This window comes from Falco peregrinus, chromosome 5, assembly GCF_023634155.1.
Source record: "Falco peregrinus isolate bFalPer1 chromosome 5, bFalPer1.pri, whole genome shotgun sequence".
NCBI lineage: Eukaryota > Metazoa > Chordata > Aves > Falconiformes > Falconidae > Falco > Falco peregrinus.
Window position 1 is genome coordinate 46,847,419 of NC_073725.1, and position 27,140 is coordinate 46,874,558.

Genomic DNA, 27,140 nt, shown 5'->3' on the forward strand with positions numbered 1-27,140 from the left:
TGCCTGTCCCATCAGCTGCTCCCCTCAGGTGCTTGGCTCCTGTCTGGCCTGCACACACTGGTGTCCCTCTGCCAGGACCCCTGGGACAAGGCAAAGGAACAGACCCAGGTCTCATCCTGAGCTGGGATCAGAGGGCAGCTGGGCTGTGTGGGCCTGGGGGCTAAAATGTCCTCACAGGTGGCAGAGTTTAAATGTAGCCACAGGGCACATAGGGAAGAGTCTAGAAAGTTGCAGAGCCAAACTGGTTCAGTACAGGACCTTCTGGGTTTTAGGAAGTGTTAATAATGGTCTCTCAGTTCCCAAGGTAATCTGTTGGAGCACTGGGAGTGTTCAAGCTTTGGCAATAATGTTTGAATTAACAAATTGTTTTCAAGACCACAGGCATTACTCATACAGGCTTTTCTGTAACTTACGGTTTTGTTTGTGTAAAAGCTTGTAGGAGAGTGAAGGCTTACTAAATTAGCAGATCTGTTTGAAAAAGGCATGTGTTAAGGCACGGAAATCCTTTTCCAGGTCCACGGAATGGCCGCAATAATGCTATTATCTTGGCATATTGCTGTTTCTTTTGTGAACCAGAAGATGTAACAGTACCCTTTTGTGTCAGGCCTGGATGCCTGTGCCTCCCTCTACGTATGTAGCAATCCAGGTAGAAAGATGGTAAATGAGTAAGGGTGTGAGTACGCTGTTGGTGTGACACAGATGTGGGAGACGGTTCAGGTACCGGTGGCAGCCCATCTGAAGGAACAGAGAGTTCAATGGTTGAACACCCCCCTCCAGAAACCAGGCTGCTTCCTGAGTCTTCTCTGGTTTGGTGCCGCAGGGAGCGTACTTGGGAATGGACCTGCTCTGGCTGCAAGGTCTGACTGACTGACCTGGCTCCAGGGGCAGGAGCACCTTCCTACCATGCTATTTTTTTTCTCCTAGGATTGCACGCTTCTTGGGACATGGAATAAAGACGACTTCTGTTGTTTCACAGGTCAATGTGATGAAACGCAATGGGCTGGCTTAACAGATTGCTACGGACTGAGCCAGCAGGTGAGTCTAATCCTGGGAATATGCTGCTGGCTTCTCTTCTCCCTTTAAACAGTAAGAAAAAGCAATTTTTTGGTCTTGCAATTTCCTTTTGCCTAGAGGGGAGAGGCAAACTGTGTGAGGCTAGAGCAATCAAGAAGTGCAATGAAGTTTCCCCGGTAAGCTGCGGCTAGACAGCAGAGCAGTGATACCCAAAGGCCTGCAGCGCTTCCGTTCTTTTGCATTCCTCAAAATACAAGTAGCAGTCTTCTGAGCTTAGTGGAAATTATTTGCTATGTTTTTCACAGTAGTAGTCAGAAGCAACAGAAGCATCAGCATGCGTTTGCCATGCCCTCTATAGAAGTCAAAATAACTTGATAGTATACAGATTAGAATGTTTTATCGTACTAGCTTGAAGTCTGAATACATCCTTTGTTTGCAGACTTAGGCTGGGAAAACAGAGCAGGAAAGGACTTTAAGACACCATGGTAGTCTTTCTCTCTACCCTAAGGAAGGATCAAGTACACTCAAACCATTCATGTATTCAAAATAGTCTTACAAGAAACCCAACAATGAAGATTTTATTGCCTCCGCAGATGACCCCTCCCACTTTTTTTTGAACCTTAGTAATGGAAAGCTTGTCCTTCTGTTTAACCTTTATTTCCTTTGCCATAATGAGAGTGTGTTCCCTTAGCTGGGGCTTCTGCTCAAATCTGTGTTTGCCAGGTGATGCCTATGTGCCTAATGGAACCAAGCTGAACAGTATTTTATTTATGACGGGTAAAATAAAGAAGCAGTTGCATTTCCTACTGACAGGAAAGCTGCTCATTGACAAGTGATGCCTTTTCAATTTTTTTCTTTTTGGGTAATACAGTATAGAACTAGTCATGTAATCTCTCCCTGAGCCTGTACCTCTTTTTTTTTTTTTTAATGCATTAGTGTTTGTGGAAATGAACCATATAAAAAAGCTTAAACCTGGTAGTAGACTTAGTTCTCAGTGTGACTCCGAGAAAAGCGGCTTAACTGCTCTGTGTGTGTTTATTTTGTATACAGGAAGACACCTCTAAAGCTTTTTTTCTCTTCATTGAAACCTGAGTTTTCAATTTAACAACCGTGTGATACCACATATATTTCAGAATGTCTGCTTGGAGTTTTGTCTCCTAACTGAGTCCTAAAAAGCTGTGGTATTGTTAGTAGCCACTGCTGAGCTGAGGCAAATCCTCGGGGATGATCAGCCCTGGTTGTGCCTTGCTGCAGTGCGGCAGGAATCAAGTCAGCAGACCTGGAAATGCATGAAAACACATCAAGGGAAAACAAATGCTGAAGAGCCCCCAGTTTTTTATGGCAGACCGTGTTTGAGTTTATTTCCTATCTCTAATTAAATCATATAATTGAGAATTGTTTCCATTCAGTTACTTAAATTCATGCTTTATTGTTTACTCTGTGCTTATGCTTCTGTCTTGACCCAGGCCCACGCGTGATGGCTCCGCACGCGTTCCTGCCGCGCTTAGCCCTGGCAATGCTGTGCGGCAGAAACCTGCTAGAGCGGCTGCTATTAATGTGTTGGTGACCACATGTAAAGCGATTAACGTTGGTGTGTTTTCCCTATACTTAGTGGAATGTTCTAGGTCTAATGTTAATTTAGTAATAAAAGGAGATTAGATTGGAAATATTTTAGGGATGGTCAGTCTTACAGGCAGGTCTGAAAATGGGAAGGGAAGAAATTACATGGCACTGAGACAGCAACGTAGTTTGATGGCAGCTTATCCTAAAAAATACCATGATATTTTGTAATTACTTGCAGACATTCACTGTCTGCATTGCAAGAAGAATTACTCTGATTAATAGGGGAACTCTTAAATAAAATAGTTGCTATCTGTTAGCAAGGGGTTATGTACCTTCTGAACATTTTGCTGCTCACGTCATGCTCTAGAAACGTGCACCATGTTGAAGGAGAGTGTTGTGTTCTCCCACAGAAGAGACAAATCCATCCTACATTATCAGCTACCAGTGTACTAGAGGGGCTGGAAATAAATCCTCTGCAGCTTGACTTACACCTATAGTGCAAGCAGTCTTCTGCATCCATCTTTGCAAGTAGGATGCACCCTTTATCCACCTTGATCCCTAGATATTTTTAAAGCATAACTGATACGGGGAAGTGAGAGAGAAAATCAGGGGTGGGCAGGGGAAGATGAAAAAGCAGGTCTGTGAATGTTAAAAGAGAGAATCTGCTCCTTTCTGCCTCCCCCATCCCCAAACTGTTTGTAAGACAGATTGACATAAAGGTCTCGCTTTAGGACTACGCCATTGCTCAAGCGCATGTGCGCATTGTACGAAAAATGTTACCTAATCTTTTGTAAAATAGCTTTAAGATGTGAGAATTTGTGCATGTTCTCATGCTCTGTAACCTCTGCCTTCCTTGCAGACTCTCCTGTAGGCTTTGCAAGGTTTAGATGAGTTTGCCACCAAGCAGAAATCTTTCCTCCAGAGCTTTTATCTTTAAAATGACCTACTGAAAAATTCACCCTTTGCCTGTGCACAACTGATTTTTACGAAGTCCTTTCAAATCTCCTAATCCTGTTTTGGTCTTTTGGTACAATTTATTTTTATCCCAAAACCCAGCTCTCCAGATTTGCCAAAGAAAACACTGGGCACTATAGAAAAGGTATTTTAAATGAAACTGTTTAGAGGAGCCTGTTAGGAAAGTAAAAGTAAAAGAAAAAAAAAGAAAAGACAAAAGAAAATGTGTTTTTCATATCTTATTTATATGTAAAAAAAAATAATCTTTCTTTTATGGTGTGATTAGAGACTAAGTGGACCCTTGAAACCACAATCTCTTTCCTTACTGAAATTTTATATCTCTCGGTTAATAAGGGGCTATGAAAGTGCTGGAATTTTTATTTAAAGACCAATGCAAATGTTGTAAGTAGATATTTTTGGGCATAGCTAAGAAATGCTTCTAAATTAGACTTTCCAAGCTGATATGAGAAAAAGAAGGTAGTATTTTGGTCTTGGGCACCTGCAGTTATCCATTCCCATAGTACGTGAGCTCTCCACAGTCATTAACCCTCTGCAGTGCTTTGAGACAGGCTTGCTGAGTCACTGCAAGATGGGTCTTGATTTCTGTAGAAGCATTTAGGTGGCAAACTCCCTTTGAGTATTTGGGCACAAATTATTTGTGTAAAAGCCCACAAGGAGACAGAAACCTGCAGCTTGACCTAACATGCCTGAGTTCTTACCTAGTGTCCTTAACCCAAACCAGTTCGTTCCCCCTAGTTCAGTAGCTGTAGCTTCCCTGTAACAGTTCAGTGATGCTCTATATGAGCTTCATTTAGGCACACTGGGAGGATGGGGAAATAGGGATTATGGCCTGACCCAGGAGCCATTAGTTTGAGTACCTGTACAAGGTTGGCCATGCACTGTAGCTCTAGTGCTGTGGCTTTGGGTAAGGGAGAGGACGCAATTATGCTTCCTCTGGATTAGCGCAGATTTCAGTTACAGTTTTGCTCTTGGAAAGGATGATGTAGAGCATTGGATATATGTGCTCTTTCAATGGATTCAATTTGCCAAATGATTGTGATGTCTCTGTAGGGTTTCTTTGCCCTTCTCAGCGGTTTGTCAGTTTTGGGGTTTTGTCTTTTTCATGTTACTAGCTGTGACTTAACAATTTTTACAAACTTTTGATGAAGAGAGAGTGCCTACCATGTCATGCCTGTACTACTGTCTGGGGTTCCTGGCTGACATTTGGCTTCTGAGCAATGTCAGTTTAATGTATGGGCCTTATGGGTACCATGTAGTGTGGGCTTTTTCTTCAGACTATCTGATCGTGACGTGTCAAAGCTGAAAAACTGCATCATTTTCCTCACCACTTACTTTGTGTTTGTCCCAGAGAAGGAAAGCAGATGTTCCTGATACTCATTTCCAATAAATGGTGTTAAAAATGTTTAATTTTGCCAGCTATTTTATCTTTTGGCCAACCTTGTTTAAAGACTTATGATCTTGACTCATGGGGCCATTAGTCACTCGACCCATTTTGTGCAGTTACATGCAACTCTGGAAGTTATAAGAGCCTTTAGCAATCTTTCAGTCACTGGTGTAGTTATGCTTTCTGGTTCATTCCTCCTCACAGCATAGTGAATAAAGAATGAAAGCATATTTTAAAATGGCATACTGTATCATCTTTCTGCTGCATTGTCTGGGATTAATGTCTGTATAGCTCCATATCTTCCTACTTGCCTTTTTGCACACTGATACAGGACCGTAACTTCTCTACTTTGTGCAATTTTGGTGGAACTTGGTATTTACTAGACATAGCTATCAAATGACAAGATGTCATCTCAGCTAACTCCTGGAGGGTTCTTGGGTGCTGCTTAAATGGGGGATTCCTGGATGTTACCTAAATCTCGCTAATACAGCTTAAAAATCTAGGTACTAACAGCTGTTTATTCTCAGTAGGAATTTCATAATGTTCTCCCTGGTTATTAGTGGATGGGGAACTCTTTCACAGGGAGGAGGAAAAAGGAGAGGTCACATCAAATAAAAGGAAGTAAGTGACTGGCCAGTGATTGTATTTTACCCCTTCGTAGCCCCAGAAGGACTAGGGAGCTCGGGCTCACTGGTAGCAGGTCAGTGCAGCTGCTGTGGGAGGCGCGGACAACACTTGGCTTCTCTCATGCGTTTATCCTGACTCTCATGCTGGTCATACTCATTCCAAAAATGTTTTTGATTTAAAAGTTGAAGTTGAATATTGCATCCTAGGTAGCAACAAGTGTTTTGAACTCGTGGGAGTCCTACATTCACCTGAATACTGTGTCAGCCTTGCTGACCACTCTCACAGGCAGTCCTTATCTGAAACCTTGCTGACCACTCTCACAGGCAGTCCTTATCTGAAATCTTGCTTTTTTCTCGTGCAGTAACACAGAAGCTTGCAAAGAGATTTCCCTTTCAGATCAAAGGCAAAATCTCTCAGCAAAGCTCCCTGACATTCTGCAAATGTAGCTATTTGTGCCTTAAAGATGGAGAAATTGAACCCCTGTGTGCATGGTGGCTTCAGGCTTAAGCTGGTACGTTTTTGTTGATTTTAGTAAGCATGTTAAAACCCACAGTTTTGGTTAAACTGGTTTAAGCTGGCCGTGTAGAGAAGGCCAGAGATGGAGCACACAGAATGACTGCCTTAAGACTGGGCAGAAATGATGACTTTATCCTGTAGTGGCTGAATGGCTCCAGCTGGCTTTTGTTGTATCGTACAAAAAACCTCTGTCCGAGGCAGTGTCAGGATTAACAGCCTGGCTGGTTTGTTCCCTCTCTCGGTACACTACTCCGTCTGACTTCCTGGATACTCTGAAAATTACTGTGAAATCATAGGTGAGAAAGGAACTTCCACAAAGGATAACTCACCACAATAGGCAGATCTTTGCAAAGCAAGGAAATTCTTTGTCAAAACAGTTATTAATCACAAAGTAAACAAAGGGAGATGAAGAAATGCAGCAATTGTTTTTGGACCAAGTGCTTTTCGAGGTCTCTTCCATAAGATGGCAGCAGCTTATTTTGTGAACTGGACTGGGAGATGCAAGTGAAAGGCTATCTGCTTGAAGCCCTACAAAACAGGCATTCAGTCTTCGCAGGCTTTATGTCTATTTGCTTGGTACACATCCCTTGTAACTGTCCCAATGTAGATCACTTGGGAACCTTACTCTATGTGCTGAACCGTTTTCTGTTGTTTGATACAGTGGTGATTTTCTTTTATTTTTTCTAAATACAGGCAAGAAACTGAGGCAAACTCCACAGGAGAGGTTTTAGTGTCAAATGACACTTTCGATTCACAGGGTTGAGTGTGCAGGATGTGGGGAGAGTGACAGTTGTTTGGCCTATTTTGGATTTTTTAAAGTGTTTCACTTTGTGCAGTTACTTTGTTAGTATCTGCCCAAAGCAACTTAAGTTCTGTGAGCAGAAGATGTAGGAAAACAGCTGGGATTTCCTCTCCTCAAAAACAGTGATCTGTTTCATGACACTGAACTGTTTTGGTGGAATCAAACACTCATTTTCTTTTGAAGAGGGAGATTGTGGAGAGAGGGAAATTATTTTTTTTTTACATAACAGAAAGCAGTGTGGAAGGAAAAACATTTGAGAGTAACTATTTTCTGAAGTCTTATGACAGAAGGGATTTTATATTACAGCTATTTTCACTTGCCCTTCTAAATGTTTTCCATATTTTCAGCAACACCCACAGTGGCATGTGCAATACACTTATGGAGTTTGACTGTCTGCTATTCTTTGATGCGTTTTTCTCTGCAGATGAGTGTCAGATGCTTATCCCATTAGTACCAAATATTTAATAGTCATAAACTACTGTGATACCCTCTAATAGAAGATTCTATTTAAGTGCAAATTATGAATAATTTTCTCAGTGTTTGTGCTTATTCTGAGTAGCTGGATAACATGGATGAGCTAAAAGCAGCCTATTTTGGGCTTTCCCTGGTGCTTCCACTTACTGGCTAATGTTAGTCATCTGTTTTTGTTTCCTGTGGCCCATTAGTATCCAATCTATCAAGTGCACAGGAGTCACAGTAACAAAGCTGTAAACTTGAGCGGAAGGAGTAAGACTCTGTTTGCTTTCCATTTGTTTTTAAATTAAGCTGTTCAGCTTGGTGACTCCAATTTCTGTGTGTTGATGGACCGTTGCAGTACAACCCAAATGGGATCTGTCATGAGCCAGTTCTGACATTGCCCCTCTGTCCTCTAGTTCAGACTCTGGCCTGGTGAGGACCCCAGGTCTGGATCCCTGGCCAAACACAGAGAGATGTTTCCACAGGCATGCTGGGAAAGAGATGCACCCACATTACTGATGACAGGAGTCCGATAGTTTTAATCCCAGAGGAGAACTTGGGGGTTTAGAGACTGAGAGCATCTTTTGTAACTGTTGGAGCTGCTTTTCTACTGAAAACATCAGCTGAGGTGGGTTGCTTTAGCCTCTTCTCCTTTCTCTGAATCATGCCCCAACTTGAACTAAGAAAAGAAGGACTTTCAGCTCTCAAATTTTGGCCAATGGTGAAGTTTAAACTCTTCGAAGAAGTTATGCTTGGCAAGAAATGCAGTATTTCAAGGGGTCATTTCATTGTTATTGGTGTGCAGTGTGTGTGCTGCCTGATATATACCAAGGAGACTCCTGGAATGTTTGTCCTGGTGACTTCTTTCTTTGTAATTAACTTTAAAGAAATAAAGAGAGACAAAAGCAAGTTATTTGAATAACATTTACTTATTCTAGAAAGGTTTACATTCTTTCCAAGGGTCCACTTTCTTTCACTTTCAGAATGGAGCCTTTTTTACCTCAAATTATTTGTATTGTGATAGCATCCAGAGACTCTGGTCAGGACGGCTCCAGTGGGCTTGGGGAAACCAACAGGGTAAAATGAAAAGGGAAAAGTAAATGAAAGTAGTTCAGAGCATATGGGGAGCACTGGGGGTGCAAAGTTGCCTTGTGGCACTGAGCACAGAAACAAATCAACGCAGAGTTGAAGCCTAGGTGGGGAGGATCAACTTCAAAGTAAAGTACCTGGTTTATTCAGTTTAGATGGAGTGGAGGAGGCTGAGAGGGGTGACCCAACGTCTATCTGAGTGTTAGCCTAAGGATGGGGCTTTCCATGGCCACATAAAGTGCTTTTGTTTGTCTTTTGTGCAAAGTTTTGTTACAGAACAAGTTAATGGCAGTCATTTTGGTTAGTAACTAATTCCTTGGAGCAAATCGCTTTAAGTCAATTGTGTCTCAGATGTTGCCACATATTACTTTGTTTCAGTGTTTAGCCACAAACAACTCCTGACAATATTTTAGTATTATAATACACCATAATTTACTTCTAGCAAGCATGTAATTCCTAAGAGACAGAGTGGCATTCAGCCTATACGTTCTTTGGTCCACTCTATATTGAATCCAACACAATGGGTGCAGCTGAATGATTTAATGTCATCCTGAAAGAATTCACACTGGCTGCTGAAAAAGAAAACAGGCCATGGAAATAAATTGTAACTAAATGCGTTCTTAAATATAGGGCTACAATGCACACAGAGATTGTATAATGCTGTCCCCCGCTGAACTTTTTCAACAGACTTGGAGACTTACCCTCCTGTGGGATAAGGGAAAAAAAAAAAAAGTCATCCTGTAGGGTAGATTCCACTAAACAGTAAATTCTGTGAAATGCTCCTTTCATGTCGGACAGGTGGAAGTTCAGGATTCCAGGACAGTTCAGGAGAAATATGAAATTCATACTAAGCATGAAGGTATTCTGTTTATTGACACACTGGTTTAAGCAAGAGTGAGAAATCCAGGAAACCTGCTAAAAATCTCCCTAGGTAAATTGGGGAGTTTTCAAGTCTGCTGTGTATCAAAACAAGCAGTTTGCTAGTTCACTGGGTGTTCACAGGCTGGGGGGGGTGGGCACGGGAAAAGTCACAGAGCTGAACAGTAGTTTTTAATAGGTTGGACTGCAGTGGCATATGGCAGAGCTGGCACTTGGTACAAATATAACTGTCCTTGTGGCAAGATCCTGAGATGACACTAGCACTAGATGCTGGCTTGTGTTACAGCCAAATCAATAGAAATTCTGTGTTGTGCTTGATAAGCCCAATTATCTGCTGGATACATAAAGGGCTGGTGCTTGTTTCATTAGGGTAGAGAAATAGCTTACACAGTCACTTCTGGCTTGCACCACTTTTAGCAAACTGACTTTGTTTTGGTTTTGGAGAGGTGGTGTTTTAAAATTGTCAATTTTCAACTGAGAGGCTATTTACCTTCTATTTGCTGGAGAAACCATGTGATTCCTTGCATTAGGAGGTTCATTACTTCTGCTCTGTTTTAAGTATGTCAGAAATCTACTAAAAAGGGTTCAAAAAATTTCCATGCCAGATATTTCTGTGCACTTTAGATGATTTATTTTATTCTACATCTAGCTTATTTTATTTAAACTTATTCTTGAATGCTTTCCTGAATGTTGGCCTAAATAAATCATTTTTATTTCAAATACAATGGAAGTAATTTCAGCCAATACTCAGAAGGATGTCGCTGAGCAAGTGTAATACTTGCTATACGGCTTTGTATGCTCCTCTTGAAAAAGTATTTATAGCTACTGTAAATCAGATGTTCTTGGTACAATTGTCCCCACTGCTGTAATAGGAACTGCCAGTTAGGAAGCTTACAGCCCCTGAATCCCACTGAACTCTGGGGGGCTTTGTGTGAGCTTGAGGATCTGCTCTGGGGTGACGTCTGCTGCAAAGTAGAGGCTGTGGTGTTGAAAATGCAGTTGATAACATAGTAGAATTCAGAAAATACAAGTCCTCTTGCAGCATCTCCTGCCCAGGGGAAAGACATCTTTGTGACTGCAAGGGTTTAAGCAGCTTGCTCTTTGCTAGTCTTCCAGTATTTAGTTAAAAGTGGACTGAAGAGGCAAAACACAAATAATTCCATGATTCTGTGAAGTTTTCCTTACCCTGGTGCACTGGTCGGGGCTGTTGCCATTTACCTTAAAGTGCCTGTTCTTGGAGAAACCGGTACCAATAAAATACGTACCGGTAAGAAGCCAATTTATGTACCAGAAATGACTACATGTGTTACATAATTAGAATACCTGCACCAACTCCTGAAACCTATCGCTGCTGGGCCTGCTTTTAATCTAGCATCATCTCTTCAGCTTACGAGATGAAATGTAGCTGGGGCGCGTTATGAGAACCAGATGGAGAACCTGGCTGGAGGGCTGGCAGGGACGGAGACTACCTTGGCCTGCTCCAAGCCGAGCGTACTATGTACCTTCGAATGATACCTTAATCCATGATAAAGGCAGACAGCTCACTTTTCCAAAATCAAAAACATATTCATCAATGGCAGCCCCTTTCCAACATGGCACAGGCTACTGCTCAAAGAGATGCCGTCTGGAACAGCTTGATACAGGCAGAACTAGATGAATACGCATGGATAAGATAAAATCATCCAGCTACCTAATAAATAAATTTGAAAGATGTTCTAAAATGATACAAATTCAAGTACTAACTTGATTTATTATCCCAGAGGGATGTTTGCTCCACTTTTCAGTCACTGAATCCTGATTTATGGTACGCGTTTTTAGCTAGATTTTTTTTTTTTTTTTTTAAGAAAGAAAACCTTTAAAATATAGCTGGTTGACTTAGCTCGCTCTGCCCAGCTAGCTTCATGCTGCTTAAATTAATACAACTTGTTCAAAAATGTAGTTGAATGGATGGGTTTTTAAGTCAGCAAGGATTCAGTTTTGGTAACTAAATGTTATTTCTACATGGTAAAATACCAGTAGAAGTAAAGTCAATAAACTCTAAAGGCAAATATATTAAAGAATTCTTATGCATCATGATTTTCCTCTTGCCATTGAGGGAAAAGATTGTATTTTATACAGGAACTGAGATGTTTCCCTTTCTGTAGTCCTGTGTGGATTTAACTAAAGCAGCAACTAAGGGAAACAAGAGTTTCATAAAGAAAGCCTTGTTGATAATTATAGAGTGGTTGTAAGCATATGTTCATAGCCTTTATTTTTCTTTTTCAGAACTTTATTATGGATCTTTAAGTTTCAAATGACTCTTGATACTTTGCATGTGTGAGATAGATTTTAGGTAAACAAACATAACTTATTATTTTGGGACAATACTTCAAATATATATTTTAAAGGGTGTGTTCTTCGTGTGACCACATATGACGCTTGTAAATCTATAAGGTAACTATTCTAAACCAGATTATCAGATTGTAAATAGGATAGGATGGAGCTAGAGGGAGAACTAAATACTGTTTCTAGTTAACAGTTCTAGTTCTAGCAAATTGCAGGTATAAATTATGTATTTGTTGTTCAAAGTTTTCATCGTGGTCAGGATTAGAAAAATTAACCATAAACCCGTAAAAACATTATGTTCATTTGCCAAATCACAGGCTATGTTTATGTTTGCAGAAAAGTAAGAATCTTTGACAGCCGTCTTTTGAACACTCTGTCGTGTTTTTTATCATCTGCGTATTCCATCAGGAGTAGAAAATCTTTGAGGAAAATGTGAAACTTAGTTTACCAAGTTCTGTCTACAAAGATAAAATATCTTTTTGGCTAGGATTTTGCCTGTTGCTTTTTTAATACCTCTTGAACTCCAGTGGTATCATTTTTATAACATAGCCCTGCACATGTGAACAATTTGGTGGTAGCAGTAACTTTCAAACATAAGGCATTCATTGATCTGGAAGAAAAACTTTAATCTATGCAACCTCTTTTCTTTCCAGGTAATGTTCTCCTTGGTAAACAGTTTATAATAAACCCACAGTGTCCTCAACACCAAAAGTGTGACTGATGCCAGCCCATACTCTGTATTATATACCACAGTGTTTGAACTATTGTGTGGGTTGGTGAACTGTTTTCACAAACTATTCAAAAGGCTGTGGAATTCAGAACAGCAAGTTTTGAAACTTTGAAGGTTTAACAAAAGACCCTTAATCCACCAGAAAAGTGTGATCTTATGTGCACAGCTGGCAGTGCTGCTGCTTACACCATTTGATGGGTATTAGGTATAAGCTCCATAGATTTCTCTTTTCTGTAATTTATTATGTCCATTTTTTTTCTGGAACTGGTAGAAAAAGTAATCATACCAGTCCTTTCCCCGCCCCCTCCCCCCCCCCCCCCCCCCATATTTGAAAGTTTAAGATCTCAAAGAGCCAGGCCTTAAGCTGTATTCCCTCCGTTTTGAACTGGTAGTATCTCCATTTGCATAACACCATGAATTTCTCGGATGTATTCTTTTAGTTAAGGAAGGATAAAAATATTCAAGGCCTGTTGTAAGTTATGACAAATAAAATTACAGATTTCTTACATACTGAAAAGCTGAGAACCCATAATTTGGCTGGTTCAGATTCGCCCTCTTCAAAGGTGTTACGCTGCTCCTTATTCATGCTTCATTTGAGATTCCAGCCATTTAAAGAATGTTATCCTTCTAGTATATACAATGCATTTATTTTATTGCACATACTTACTTTGTTATTTAATGCCACCCAGTGTTTTCAAGGTGATTTAGAGTATAAGTAACAGGGCAGTGTCAACTATTAATATCTACAACTTAAACCAGACCTGATACAGTAAAGGGAAAAAACACTAATCACAAGACGCTTGAGTGCCGGCAGTGGAACTTGCCCTTGCATGGTAAAACAAATCATATGGGCTGGTACAGCTTTGTTTTGGTGTGACTCATAGGTATGTTTTGAGCAGCAGGTGGCCTGAGAATGCTACACAGAGGAGCACGGCGGTGGCAGAGCATCTCTGCAACGGTGGCTCAGACCTAAACCAGGTGATGGACAGGAGGAAGGGAGGGATGGTGCCCTGTGACAGAAGATCTACCAACAGGGAGAGGCACAGTCTTGGGAGTAAGTTACACTTAAACCTGAGGCAGTGGAGAAAGGGAGCTGTGAATGGCATTGGATGTGGAGACTCACAGGCCTAGAGCTAAAACCGGTCTATTTTTTCATTTGTAGCTGCAGTGCCTGTGCCTCAAAGGGATGTTTACATGGCCTAAGGCAGTGCTGCAAGTGGGAGACAGTGAGGGTGTGGGTGAGTTGACAGTCTTCTCTGAGTCTGAGTTTTCTGCCTGTCATTTGCTTCATATATAATATATTTCAGTGTGAAGAGCCCAGCTAGAGTGAATTGTTCCACAAAGGAGCAAGCTATGCTTTTCACCATCTAATCAATATTTCCTGGAGAAGTGCCAATGTCTACTGAGCAGAATTATGATATTTCTGCCATAAATCATGTCATTTCTGACCCTAAACCTTCCCTGCCCAAATGTCCTCTCTTCTGACAAGTGGTATTTAGAATAGGAGTATTAGCATTTAGGACAAGGACAGTGTGTGCTACAAAGCACATACTTGGGTGCTCTGCAGATAATAATCTCCAAGTTACTCATGATGATAATTTTGGGGAAATTCAGAATGCCTCAGTACATGTGCCAGGTTCTTGGATTTTGACCAAGAGGGTATTATAAATAATAAACATCAGTATTGTTGGCATCCGCTACAGCTAACTACCGTCTTGGACGCTGATTAGTTTGTGCACTTGTATTGCACACAGACATATACAAAGTCTAGATTTCTCTTGAAAACACTCGGTGTTTTGGTAACTAACAAAATGAATAAACATATAATCTTTCAGGAGCTGGCAGAACAGCATCTAGTTCTTGTTACCCTCTTTGTTTCTCTCCACCCTTTGGCTCTCACCATAATTGAAGACAACTGCTCTGGCCACTCAGCTCAGCATCTGCAAGATGAAGTTATACATCTTCCAGACGTGGCACCCAGTTGCCAGCACATTTCTTACCCTCTGGTATGCTTTGGGCCTCTGCTTTGGCCTCAGAGCTGTCTACCTGTCTTTGAGACTGCTGCTGATGCTCTTTTAGCCATCCATGGTGCATGATGAGTTCCTGTGTTGCTTTCTGTAACGCTATGCAAAGGGAAAAGAATTGGGAATGCTGTGAGACATAATTACATGGAGCTAATAGTAAACTCATTTTACTTGCAAACATATCCAGAGCAATCTGGTTATTTTGGAGCTTATGCCCAGCATTTTGCTGTGACATAGATGTGAGCTGAAGAGCACTCTCTGCCATCATGCTGTGGTTCAGAGTACCTGTGTATTTCTGCAACAGCACCAGTTGGTTTTCTATTTTATTTTAAGTGGAATGGTTTTACCAGAAAATTGTTAACATTTGCATAAAGAAGGTTAACTCTTTTAAGTGGCTTCATGCCATTAAATAGGAATGTAACCACTTCAGTATAGCAGTTTGTCCACGGAGAGGAAAAATAACCCTTCAAAACCCTGGCACCAGTTCCGCGTTAGAGCTAAATTACTGTAGCAGATTGAAATGACAAGACTCACATTTTTAAATGAGCATGTAAACGAGACATGTGCCCAGAATGACATGGGACAGGAATCCTAATTTGCACATATGCTTTGGGATTTGTGCATACACACAAAAAATAAAATATTAAATAATAATCTGGCGAAGAATACATAATACAAGACTGAAAGGATGAGTTTAATATTCTTACACCAGTGGTGTGTGAGAAGACTTAAGCAGATTTTAAATATTCAGTGTTCTCTTTAATAGGCAGTACTGGGACAGCTGAGGGTGGTTCATCACAAATGACCAAGGAAACCTGTTATGGCACATATGTATAGAGTATATAAAGTGTAGAGCATTTATATATAAATATATTCTGGAGTAGAAGCCTCTTAGCTGTCTTTTATAGCTTTCTAGATGCACTGCAAGTGATTGGACAGCCTGCATTTATTGGGCAGGTCTCTCCTGTCTCAGCAGGCAAAACACAGGATGTTATTTTGTCCCAGAGTGCAGCAGTGCATCACATAATTTGAAACATTTCCTGTTGTTTTCCATTTCAGGTGATGTGTCCAGTAGTGTTGCTTTATGAACAGCTCTTTAGGGGCCCGTTAGGTTCAGCCAGCTCTGTTTGTGCTTTCCTGCACGCTCAATGAGAGAAGCTGGGCAGCCTCAGCGAGGCTGAGGACAGCTGGGCTGTGGCAGACTGTGCCTGGCTGAGGATATAGTATCCTACTACACACCAAGGAGTTTTCTTTGTGACAAATTCAGGCACTGTAATTTTTTTTTTTTATTTTTTTTTTTGCCAGGCATGAAAAAACACCTGTTTGAATTATGGCGATCTGGTTGTTCTGGAGCACTGGGTATGCGGGGGGGCACAGTGACAGCTGAGGCTGTATGGTTCAAGGGAGGGGTTGAGCCTGGTGCTGGTGCCATGCGGAAGCCCCACTTCTGCCACCACAGCCAGCCTCAGCCATGATGAGGGTGGCAGCTATTTGGCTGCCAAGTCAGAAGCGAGACTGGCTGTACTGCAGCTCAAGCACTAATTAGTGTCTTACAGCTTGTTTCAGAACTTCAATGTCATGTTTCCACTGTGGTTTTATTTAATTGCTTTATATATATGTGAAACACTGATAATTGGATGAGTTGAAAACTTTCTTTAACATGAAATCCATATATTTCTCAGTGAAAAAGTTGTGGCTTAATAGTTTACTAACATGAGGCTGCCTGACAGCATTATGCTTTATTGTTTATAGTAGCTGACTTTCAAATATGATGGCACTGTGAAATAATTGTATGTGTGATTTAGTAGGAAACTATGAACAGAGGAATGGAGTTCCATCAATCTATGTATAATCACAGATGAATTGACTGACAGATCCAGAGACCTTTCAGTTGAGCAAACTCAAGAGCTGTACTCTGCTGCTCAAACCTAGCTTACATCTCATACTTTTTTTTCTCCCCTTCTATTTTGCGGGAAGGCTGCACAGAAAGTCTTTGCTGTTGGTTATGTGCGTATGCGTATACTCACTTCCAGCCCAATAGCTGGCAGTATTAAAATGCACCAAATAATCGCTTTTTTAAAAGTTGGTTTTAAAGATCACATTTAAAGAAAAAAACCACACCAAAAAACCAACATAAAAATGTCATGGGGTGGCTTTTCCAATAACATCTTGAACTTGTAATTCTGCAGTGCTGTCTCTGAGCCATTAATGAAATCCATATTGCAGGGATGGCCTTGAAGTATTGGAGGAAGGAAAAAGCAGCTGCATTTGCTATCCTATAGCTCTGTTTTTCATTATGTTCTCTCTTATTTTTGTTTTGGGGTATATTTTCTGGAGCAAACAAGCTCCCTGGGGCTGGTCTGCAGTTGAGAGCAGGTTGAGTGGCTGGTGCTGGCTCTCTGAGGGGTGTCAGTTGTGACACTGCGACCTGTTCAGCAAAGTACCAAGGTGCTTAGAAGGGAGGAGCAGCATTTTCTGTGGATGAAAGTTCTGGCACAGGTATTTAACTGAATAACTGTGAGTATATTACCAAAAACCCAACCCAACCAGCAAAATACTGCCAGAATTAGCCTAATGATCCAAGCATTTTACATAGCTAATGACCAGGGCAGGTTTATTTTCTCTCAAAATGACACATTGGAATAAGATTAGCTAACCGTCTGCAGCCTGGTTGGGGTGTCTCCTTCCAGACACATAATTGTTACTGTCACCTCTTGTGCTGTATGCAAGACTGATGCCTATGATTTTTGCCTTTATGCTTTTTAAGAGCACTGGAGGCAGTCAGCCTTAAATTCTGAACAAATAGTGATGGCTTAATTAATAACAGACTGAAAAACCACAAAATTAAAGTATGTGTTAGAGTGCATGCATTAACTAGATGTTTTTTCCACAAGCTGTCAGTATATTTAAGACAAGTTAAGATACTATGGTAGAGACAGAGAGATTCCACTTAGATAACTAAAGCTCGGCTCGTCTTTGATCAGGTTTGCAAAACTGGATTCACTATGCTTTTTCCTTACTTCATGCAACCAGTGACTGTTTATAGTCATCGTGGTGGAGCAGAAGGTTGAAGCTCATGTGGATGAAGAGAGCACCAGAGAAGGGTTTAATCCCATTCAGCTCTCTATAGTGTGCAAAGAAATCTTCCTCCTAATGAAAGACTACAAAACTGAAACAAAATTACTAGACGCTGTCTACATTTTAAAAGGATCAAAATAATAAAGGCACATTGCTGCTTGATTTTTGGCTCTCTAGTAACTAATTTATCCCAACCTGAATCTGCACGTTTGTAATGCAAAATGTTTTACTTCACATGAAATTAAGAGTGTTTATTTATGCAGTTTCATTTCCAATAAAAGCTATGCTTTACAGTGCATTATACAGAATGACAGCAGTGCACTGAATTGCAAGGTCACGCTATAGATCATACTTGCTTTGCCAAACACCCAGCAAGGAATTTTGAAGTAAGCTGTAGTAAGGAGCTGAGCAGTGAGCAGAGCCAGAAACAATACAGGTTAGAAAAATGTTTGTTTTATTTAGTGAAAGAAGAAAGAGTTTGACTTATTAGGGAGGCTTTTCCTACCATATTCATACCGGGTCCAGGTCCTGGAAAGAACATTTGGGATGGAACTTCCTGTAGTTGACCCTAATCTGTCCTCAGAGCCTCATGCGTCTTCATCTAAACCGAAGAATATTGGGTGTGTTTGAAGATCTAACTAGCAGTTTATGCTCTGCACTATTACCAGGCTGTTGCCTTTTTCCATAACATATGTGAGGCTACATGTCTGGTGAAAGGTGCGGAAGTGTCATCCTCCACACGTAGATCAGATGTGTGCTACTGTGCAGCTGAAGCAGTGGGTCTAAGTAGGAAGATTGCCTTATTCCAGATGTTTGCAAGGGTGATTTTTCCTCCAGAAGGAGAATACCCTAGAACAGGGAGGGAGAGAGGTAACACTGCGTGATGCAACCACTGTATGGGTTTGTGCATTTTTCTGTGTATGGAAAACAATTTGAATATAACTTACCAGATGTCTAGAAGGCCAAGAAGTGCCAAAGCCAGCATGGCAGATAACTTCTGTTTAGGAGGAGTATAGTTTGCAGGCCCCACTTCAGATGTGGGACAAGAGAAGCAGCACTAATGGTGAAAGCAGAGAGCCACAAGTGGAGCTATTGTCGCAGCCATACAAAACATGAGATCAGACTAGAATTTCAGTATTGAATAGGCTCTTCTCCAGACGTGGTTGGTGATCTACACCCAAAGCTCTGAGGTGCCTACAGTAAACTGGCCTCCCAGCAGAACCCAAGGTGAGCAACAGCACTTGAGGTATTTCTCAACAGGCACATCTGGATATTATTTTTTGATTATAACTTATTGGTGGGGTTGTACTGCCTGAGCGGCGGGAGTGGAGGTGGGGGTGGGGCACACTTTGGACAGCACAGAGATGGTGGTGCCATTTAGAAATCTCCGTTTTGGCTTTGGCTTACCAGGTTATTCCCTGCAGAAGAAATTAGTGATGGAATGAGGAGCATCCTGGGTGCAGTCTGATTTATTTATTTAAACACAGAGAAAGCCCAGGAAACTCTTTCAGGAATTGGCAGCAGAAGATATCTCCAAGCCTTTCTCACTCACTGACTTTGGCAGAACTGCCTGCTCCCTCAGACCTACTTTTTAGGACTCTTGTAGTAGTGATTCTTTGACGCGAGGTTTGGTTTGCTATTGCCTCTTTGTCAGGCAATCGCATCCTTCTGGGTGATGTTTGTTGTCAGATGTCATTGCAACATGGCACTGATGGTCCTGGGGCCCTTGCCTCACCGTTCTCAGCGTAGATCACTGCTCTGAATTCTGTTGGTGGCCTCATTCATGGGACTGAGTACCTGCACGTAATGCAAGTGTTCCTCATGTGTTTTCCTGAATATTGTCATCATTTTCAAATGGGTCAATGTCAATCAAGAGTGAAAGATGGAAAACTGGGATAGGAAAAACCAGAACAGGGTTTTAAAGGGTTGGTGATGGAAGTCCAAAACAATAGAGAAGTGATGGGGTGGGTTTCTCTACATGGATCCATAAAGGAGCTAAGTGGCTTTTGTAACTGCCCCAGAGGAGGGCTGGCTCTTCCACCCCAGACTTCAGCAAACCCAAGCAATAGTGATATCAGTGGCCCAAGCTGAGGAGCTTTCATAAAAATATGTTCTCCCTCACCCTTTCTTATTGTTGTAATTCTTCGCACAGGCTGCACATTATGTCTATATGCTTCTGAATGAAGCAGGGTTTTCAGGGTGTTGCACCAGGTCAGTCCCTCACTCTCACTAGCCAATGTGTATCTCCACTTCTCTTGCAGCTGCAGTGGTTGTCTTCTGTCCAAAGTCCTTCAGTCTCATCATGCAGAAGGGTACTCTTTTTCACCCAGATTAAGGGAACTTTGCAGTGCCATGGCTTTGGGGGTGAGCACTGCTGTCAACAGTCCGGTTGTTTGCCTTGTTCCAGCCTGCAAGATGACCGAGGGCCACAGTATCAGGTCAGGCGAGTCACAATTTTGCTGTTTCAGCCCTGTTGTGCTTAACTGAAATAGCTTAACACACTGAAAACATAACCTGTGCTGTCCGACCATACAAGAAGCTATCAAGAAAGGGCAACCATTGTGCAGAGCTGGAGTCTCAGATCCATGCTGCAAAAACAGCCGCATTTCTCTGCTGGGCCGGATAAGCAGGCTGTGACATTGCTTGTGGGCAGCGCCCAGCTACACTGAGCATCCCAGTGCTGAGCTCTCTGTTAATGTGTGATCTATCCGGATTAAGGCTGATGTCTGGAGAAACTGGATTCTAGTCTGATTTCAAAAGCAGTTGAAAAGTTATTGTTGATGGGCTTGTTGGCACATACAAGGCAATGGCTGGCCTACCTTACTGCTTCACTGGGAGCTGTGGTCTTGCACAATACATAAAGCAAAAGCAGTAAATATTGCTGCCTTGGGGGACACCAGTATGTTTACTGGTTAGGGGTGGGTGGCTCTGGCTACTAGAAGCTTCCTTTTGAGAAAGACTTTCTCTGGACAGATTCACATTTTTGTCAGTGGTTACTGCTGGAATTTCATTAACTTGTCAGTAAGTGAAGAAAAAGTGGATCTGACTGAAACAGAATAGATTGCTTTTATTGAATTCTTCTTTAATTAAAGCTCTTACTGGTTTCATGCTGTTTTGATGTCATAGTTTAGATTTTTACATTGAATGACAGGAGAAGGGAGAAAAAAGAGGAAATGTTTATTTAATTCATGCTATAGAATGTAATGACAAGAGATTGTTTCCATACGTACTGTTTTTGTTGACCTTTTAACATTTGGAAATGTCAGGAAATACCATTACTGTAGGTCTATCCAGCTTTAATGCTACAATAACTTTATAGCTATTCACAAGGGAAATTATACGTTGCCTGAAACAGTGGAGGTGTATGCGAGCATACACACAGATCTCTTTTTCTCCCTCCCTGCCAAATAGATCTCTGTGGCTGCATGCAGTCTCTGTTAAAAATGCAACTTCTGTGTCCCTGTAATTTTGACTTTGCTTTCAAAGCTGCCAGGTTTACTGAGGCAGCAGAGAGATATGTTTCTGGGAAGTTTAAAGAAACTTAAAATAGTGCCGAATGCATTTTAACCTACTGTGATTAGACAACGGCCAAAATGATGTAAGTTTTTCCAAACACAGATGTTTACCTTTGTTTGTTTGGGGTTGTTTTGAGGGGGCCTGTTAAGATTCAGAAGGCAGCACTTTGATCTGTACGTGTCATCTCGCCTTTAGAACTGAGGAGCAGGTTGCAGTCGTGACTTTGATACTGCAGTCCCCTGAACCCCGGAGGGTTTTGCCGGTGCGGTGCCCTGGGACAGCCCCGGGGGCAGCCGGCGGTGTCACCTTGGACAGCACCGGGAGAGCGCGGATTGATGGCGGTCCCGGTCCCCTCGCCCACAGCCGGCGTCAAAGCAACACGGAGACCCAAGAGAAGGTGGTTAACAGCAAACACACCGCTTGCAGGGTTCTGGCCTTGAAGTCAAGCCTTCGGCGCTTTGGGAGGGGCGGGCATTTTGTCCTTTGGTCAGAAAGAAAGAACTCAATAGGGGATGGAGTGAACCTCTCGCCTCAAAATCTCAGCTGAGGGCTTCACATACAGAACAGGGAAACTGAAACCAGCAGACACACATCTATGTATTTAAAAAATATTCTAAAGGATTAAAATTCATATTGAGAATGGGTGTAATTATTGCATGTTTTACAGAGCCCAACCACTTAAATGTTAGGGTATTACCTCTAACGTTATAATTAACTTTACAGTCTGCCCAGAAATATCCTGGACCTTCTACTGGCCGGTGGAGGAACGTCTTCTGTCTTCAGGACGATCCCAGTCGATTGTGGATTTGGTCGATTTTACTTATCATGCCTACAATTAAAAGCAGTGATCCTCTAAAGCACTCAAACAGAAACGCTCTCCACCAAAATTGTAATCTAAACTAATGACAAGCTACCGTTGTTATCACTTCACAAGGATTTTTGAACCAAGTAATTTTGAAATACAGCAAATAAGTAGGAATTGCAGGTGTGATTTATCACTTTGCAGAAGTTTGAAAATGAGAACTGTGAAAACTGGCTACCCTAGAGTATCAACAAATCTCTTCTGTTGGCTGAGATCAAGCTCACAGCTGAAGTTTGTATGGTTGTTCCAAAGAATACATGAAAAAGATTTAGTTTTGGACACAATTTATTGAGATTTCTTTGTATATAGTCTTTTAACTATATATATTATATGAATGTGTTTTTATAAATGTGATCTCATTCACACAGACTAATCTGACTATGTTATATTTTCCTTTGTAATTCATTTGCATGATATTGGTATTACTAAATGTTAGCTTCTAGGTGTACTGAACAACAGGCTAAATTTAAGTGTTTCACTCATAATTTGCTAAATGTTTTTTAAAACTATGGATAGTTTAAAACGTTGAAGGGTAATGGATTATCCTGATAATGATGTAAACTGCTTTGTTTCTTATGCATTGCATCAGTTAGAGAAAAATCTGAATTAGCTTTAAAAAGTGTCAAAATTAAAAAAAATACCTTTCTTGGTCTTAGGAACTTATATGTATGTTCACATGCATGTATATCTGTATAAATGTTTGTATGTGGGGATACACACACAAATGCACATATGGGATCCAGCTCTATGACTGATCTCATCTGATAGAAGAAATTTCTTCTACTTGTGGAAATCCAGTTTTCACAGTCTGTTTTCCCCAAATTTTGCAAAGATGTAAACTATACCTGACAATTAGGACTGGCATAGTCATGCTGTCTCTAGGTTAGTAGCTTGCATGTACTTTATTACTTTGGCTACATAATGATTTATGATCTCTAATTAAAAACTCAGGCACTGTTATGTGTGTGAATAGTAATAGACATGCTTGATTTAGAGGTGTAATGTGCTTCCAAATTCTTACATGTAATTGCTGGCAGTATCTATTGTCTTTCTGACACCTTTCCCATCTACATATTAAAAAGAACTTTCCATTTTTTTTTAATCTGGTAGATTTCTGATGAGTACAATTGAGCATAAAAATGGTCTTTAATACATCTGATTATCAACCTAGTGATGACCTACTCTGAGATAAGATTTTGTACAGGTTTTTCTGGATTGTTTTGCATCTGTAAAGGACAGAAGATTTATTGGCCCAGGTTGTTGCTGCTAGGGCCTAAGGCAGAAACGCTACTTCAATGTGTTGGCCTGTTGAGAATCCCTATGTGCTAGGACTGGAGTGATTCCCAGGCTGGGCCACAGACAGGAGAAATTGCCTGCTGCAAGATGACCTAAAGGGAAAGTATATAAAATAATTGCTTGGTATAGATGTCTGGTATTACTTGTGAGAGAAGCTAAAAGTTGGGGTAACCCTCTGGAGCCCTCCAAATTAGACAGGCAAGATTTGCAGTTGTGTCTTTTATAACACAAGCCAGCTGAGATGACTGCTGGGCTACAGACGGGAAGGGAGAAAAAGATGACAACCCTACCTTCTCCTGCCTTCTGGGAGCCAGCTGATGAACCTTCCCTTCCACATGTGCTTGTGCTACCATGGAAATTGCCAGGAGTTGCACTAGATGTTTAATTACAAATTGGACACTGTTTCACTTGATCCAAATCAAAGGGCTCATTTTCCCTTTGCAATCAGCCAAATTGAGCACCTGCTTAGCCAAAAGTGTGTTTGGCATTGCCAGCCATTTGTACAGCCTTGTTACTCAATTTCTGTGTAACTATGCCCAATTAAGAGCTTTATAGTTGCATTGCTTAAATTGCATAGAAAAAATGTGTCTCAAACAGTAGATATATGGATGAAGTTATCTAAATAAGGTAGCAGTAGCCGTCAAAGGGTCACAAAAGCTAATACCTTTGAGGTACTGAGGACTTGGTTTTGCAAAAATGTCCTCCAGCTGGCGGTGGTGGCAGGTACTAGAAGTCCATAATCCAGTATGAGATATCAGTCATTAAACATGAGGATTGCTGTCTCCTCTCCTGCACGCCTTTGGCTAGTGGAAAAGATAAATACCAACTTTTCGGCAGGAGCTTTTGTCAAGAGCTGAATGGTCTTCAGGCACAAGTGGTAGGTGCTAAAAGGGAAAAATGTGCATGATTTGATGCATATAGATTAGCAATGAGCACAGTGTTGAAAATTCCTGGCCGTGGGTCAGTTTAGCATAACATTTGGACAACATTTCCCTGAACTGAGGTTTCTTAGTCTGGAAATCCAAACTGGTGATAACAATTAGTTGTTCCCTTTGCTTCTGCCCTTAATTAGGAATCTGTATGGAGAGGCAGGGGTGGGGAGTAAATGAAAAACAATCAATCATTTTCAAACCTGTCAGAAGGTGAAGGTCAACTTAAATTTAAGCTGTGGCTTATGTTTGATTTGTATTTGATTTGAGCAACCACACACCCCTCAGACTTTAATACATCCTGGCAATCAGATGTTCCAGGGCTGCATTTTTCCCATTACTTGCCAGACAGCGGCCGGGTGGCTCCCTGCAGAAGGCTGTAAGGAACGGAGGAAGGTAGGAGGTCATCAGTGACCACTAAAGGATCAAAGTGGGGAATCTGGGTGGTTGCATACAGTCAATCTCCTATGGCAAATGATTTTATATCGCTCAAAGTCCAGCTCTGGTGCAGTCCATTTTTACTGTTTTTCTAAATACCCTGACTTGTTCAGAAATGCAGTAAAAGGCTTTCGTCTCAGCCCATTCAACTTAAAAAATGGAAAACAAAATCCTCTTAATCCCTCCTTGGATCAGCCTGCACAATGAAGTAGCCAAACTGGTAGTCACAGTATTGCTATGGTGCTCAGCCTGCTGCGATTCCTACACCTCATCCCTCTTGGATCACCAGTGGGATCAGTCATTCTCTATTAGCTTGGAAAAGCTCAGAAAATAAGAACAATAAAAATGTTAAACGTGCTGTGGAATTTCATTCCACTTCTATAATGAGCTTAGCAAACCCTAAAGCAGAGAATACGTAATTTTAAACAGATTTTTAAATAACTTTTTTGTCAGGTCTCTTGGAAGAGGAGCAGAGCCGGCTGATGATACTTTTTCAGCAGTAGAAGCAGCAGCTTTTCTGGGCTTGATCCCCACAATGCTGACTGCCCCTGGCTTCTCCTGCTGTCACTTGGAATGGGGTGAGCTGCACCTTGTGGGGCCAGGACCTCTTGAGGGGGTGGTAAGGGAGCTGCTGGGTGCTCCTGCTCTCACCTATGGTGCAATGGTGGCAACGCTAGGACCCCTGGTAACTGGACGTGGAGGCAGCCAGCTGGGCCTTGCAAGGGAACTGGCTCCTTTTTACTGGAGAATGACTGCACAGCAGTAATTATAGATTCAATAATTCCTCCACTATCTTCAGCTTCATTTAATTCCCCCCTTAACAGATGTCTGCTACGGAGGAGAAGAAAAGAGAAGAGCTTTTCTGTTACAGGGATTTTTTGGGCACCTTAAGCAATGGCTATAAAGTAGAGGAGGTGGATTGCAACCCAACACGATCACATCTCTCTCCAGAGTCCTTCTCTTTGTTCTTAATCTCATTTGACTGGTAACTGCTCAACAGCAATCAGAAAAGCATTTGAAACATCCTATCGATCCAGCACAGATTTTTAACACAGGCCAGTCCAATTAGACTGTTATGGGTGGCCAAAATAAGATCCCCATGCTCTTGATAAGTCACATGAATAAAGTACTGGATGGTCATGTTGCAGTGAGCAATTTGAAACTGAGAGCAGGAAAGTTTCTAGCCTCAGTTTCTGTCTAGAAAAGCAGACAGCAGGGAAAGGATCTGCTGCTCTTGATTAAAAAAAAAATAGAGCTGGAAATGAAACAGATTAAACCATTAGTTTATTTCACTTCTGCTTTGAGGAGAGCTATGCCATACTGCTCTGCACAAGGACACCAGATTAATCACCTTTTCTCTCCTTCACCTTTTATAGTGATGCTGCACAAATGGTATCAAGCTGACGGAGAAAATTATAAATACACTGTGTCTGCAATTTAGCAGCATTAATCACACAAATTTAGTAGTTTTAGATCGTAGTAGGTCATCCATTAGCTGAAAAGTTGACAGTTGTAGCATAGAAGCCCAAGTTCAGGCCTCATCTTCCCCTTTCAGGTCATCTATTTCTTCTCGGTAAAAACATCTGGTCATTTCAAAACTGTAATTTTCATACATTTCAGCTAACAGTGGAATGTTGAAAAGCTGTTCTGAAAAACATAGTTCTTTCCTGTGCCAAACCAGTTGGCCTAGAGTTAGTAAATGTTGTTATAAATCTTTCCTTTGCTTTTTCAACAGCTTTAAAACTACAGAATTAAATGCTTCATAAAGACTAGCCAGTGGACACAGGTTAGTATGCTGAAGAAGTTGAGCACGCAAGACCGCTCGAATGCTGCTCCAGTCACCCCACAGAGCTCTAGTCTGCAGAACTCCCAAGCTGCCTCCCAACCCCAAACCTTAGATGGAGGATCCTTTTGCTTTCTTTCCCTCCTCCCAAGCACAGCTTAATATAAGGCACTGAGTAGGGTCAGAAAGAAGATAAAAACCCCAGAAAGCCTGCCTTCAGTCACATATACGCACATTCTCCATTAATGTGTGTCTGTGGAGATGGTCTTTCTCACTGCTTGTCCTCCAAGTCTATCTTACCCCAGCCTTGTGTGTAGTCATAAATAGTAGGCTGATGGATTCCCCCTACAGTACAGCCCCCATTTATTTGCTAAAAAGAAGGGGGGGGGAAAAAAAAAAAAGAGAGAGAGAAACAGCAACACAGCAGTTTGCCAGTCCCAAAGAATTAGCAATATGAAGTGAAAATTTTGGAAGTGATGAGATCATTTTTCTACTTTTCCAAGGTAAATTTCATCCAGAGGGAACTGAGGACATTAAAGTTGTGCTAGCTGGTGTGCTGGTTTGTCTAACCAAACAACCACCCAAGAGCCTGGGAATGGCAAACCCAACTTATTCTTCCTTTTCCAACAGATATGTGATGATATATGTCAAATACAAGGGCATGACACTGGAAGTGCTCTGCCCCCACTGATCCCACGGCACGTGGCTAGGGTGCACTGCGCACAGACCTGCTTTTGTTGGAAACCCTGTTCTGAGTTAGGCATAGGGATGTAAAGTCCCACTTCCCCTCCACACAGAAGCCACCTGGCTGCTTCTCTGGAGTCTGGTGCAGGAGAGATACCATCCACTACACT

General features: G+C 41.5%; 1 long non-coding RNA gene across 1 annotated transcript; it reads left to right on the forward strand.

Annotated features, from left to right (window-relative positions):
- On the forward strand, positions 1-26,824 carry LOC129784628 (uncharacterized). Its single transcript, XR_008747601.1, has 4 exons — positions 1-1,035; positions 19,724-19,900; positions 21,174-21,375; positions 24,957-26,824. It is a non-coding gene; the product is annotated as an uncharacterized LOC129784628 (long non-coding RNA).
- Positions 26,825-27,140: the final 316 nt, after the last annotated feature.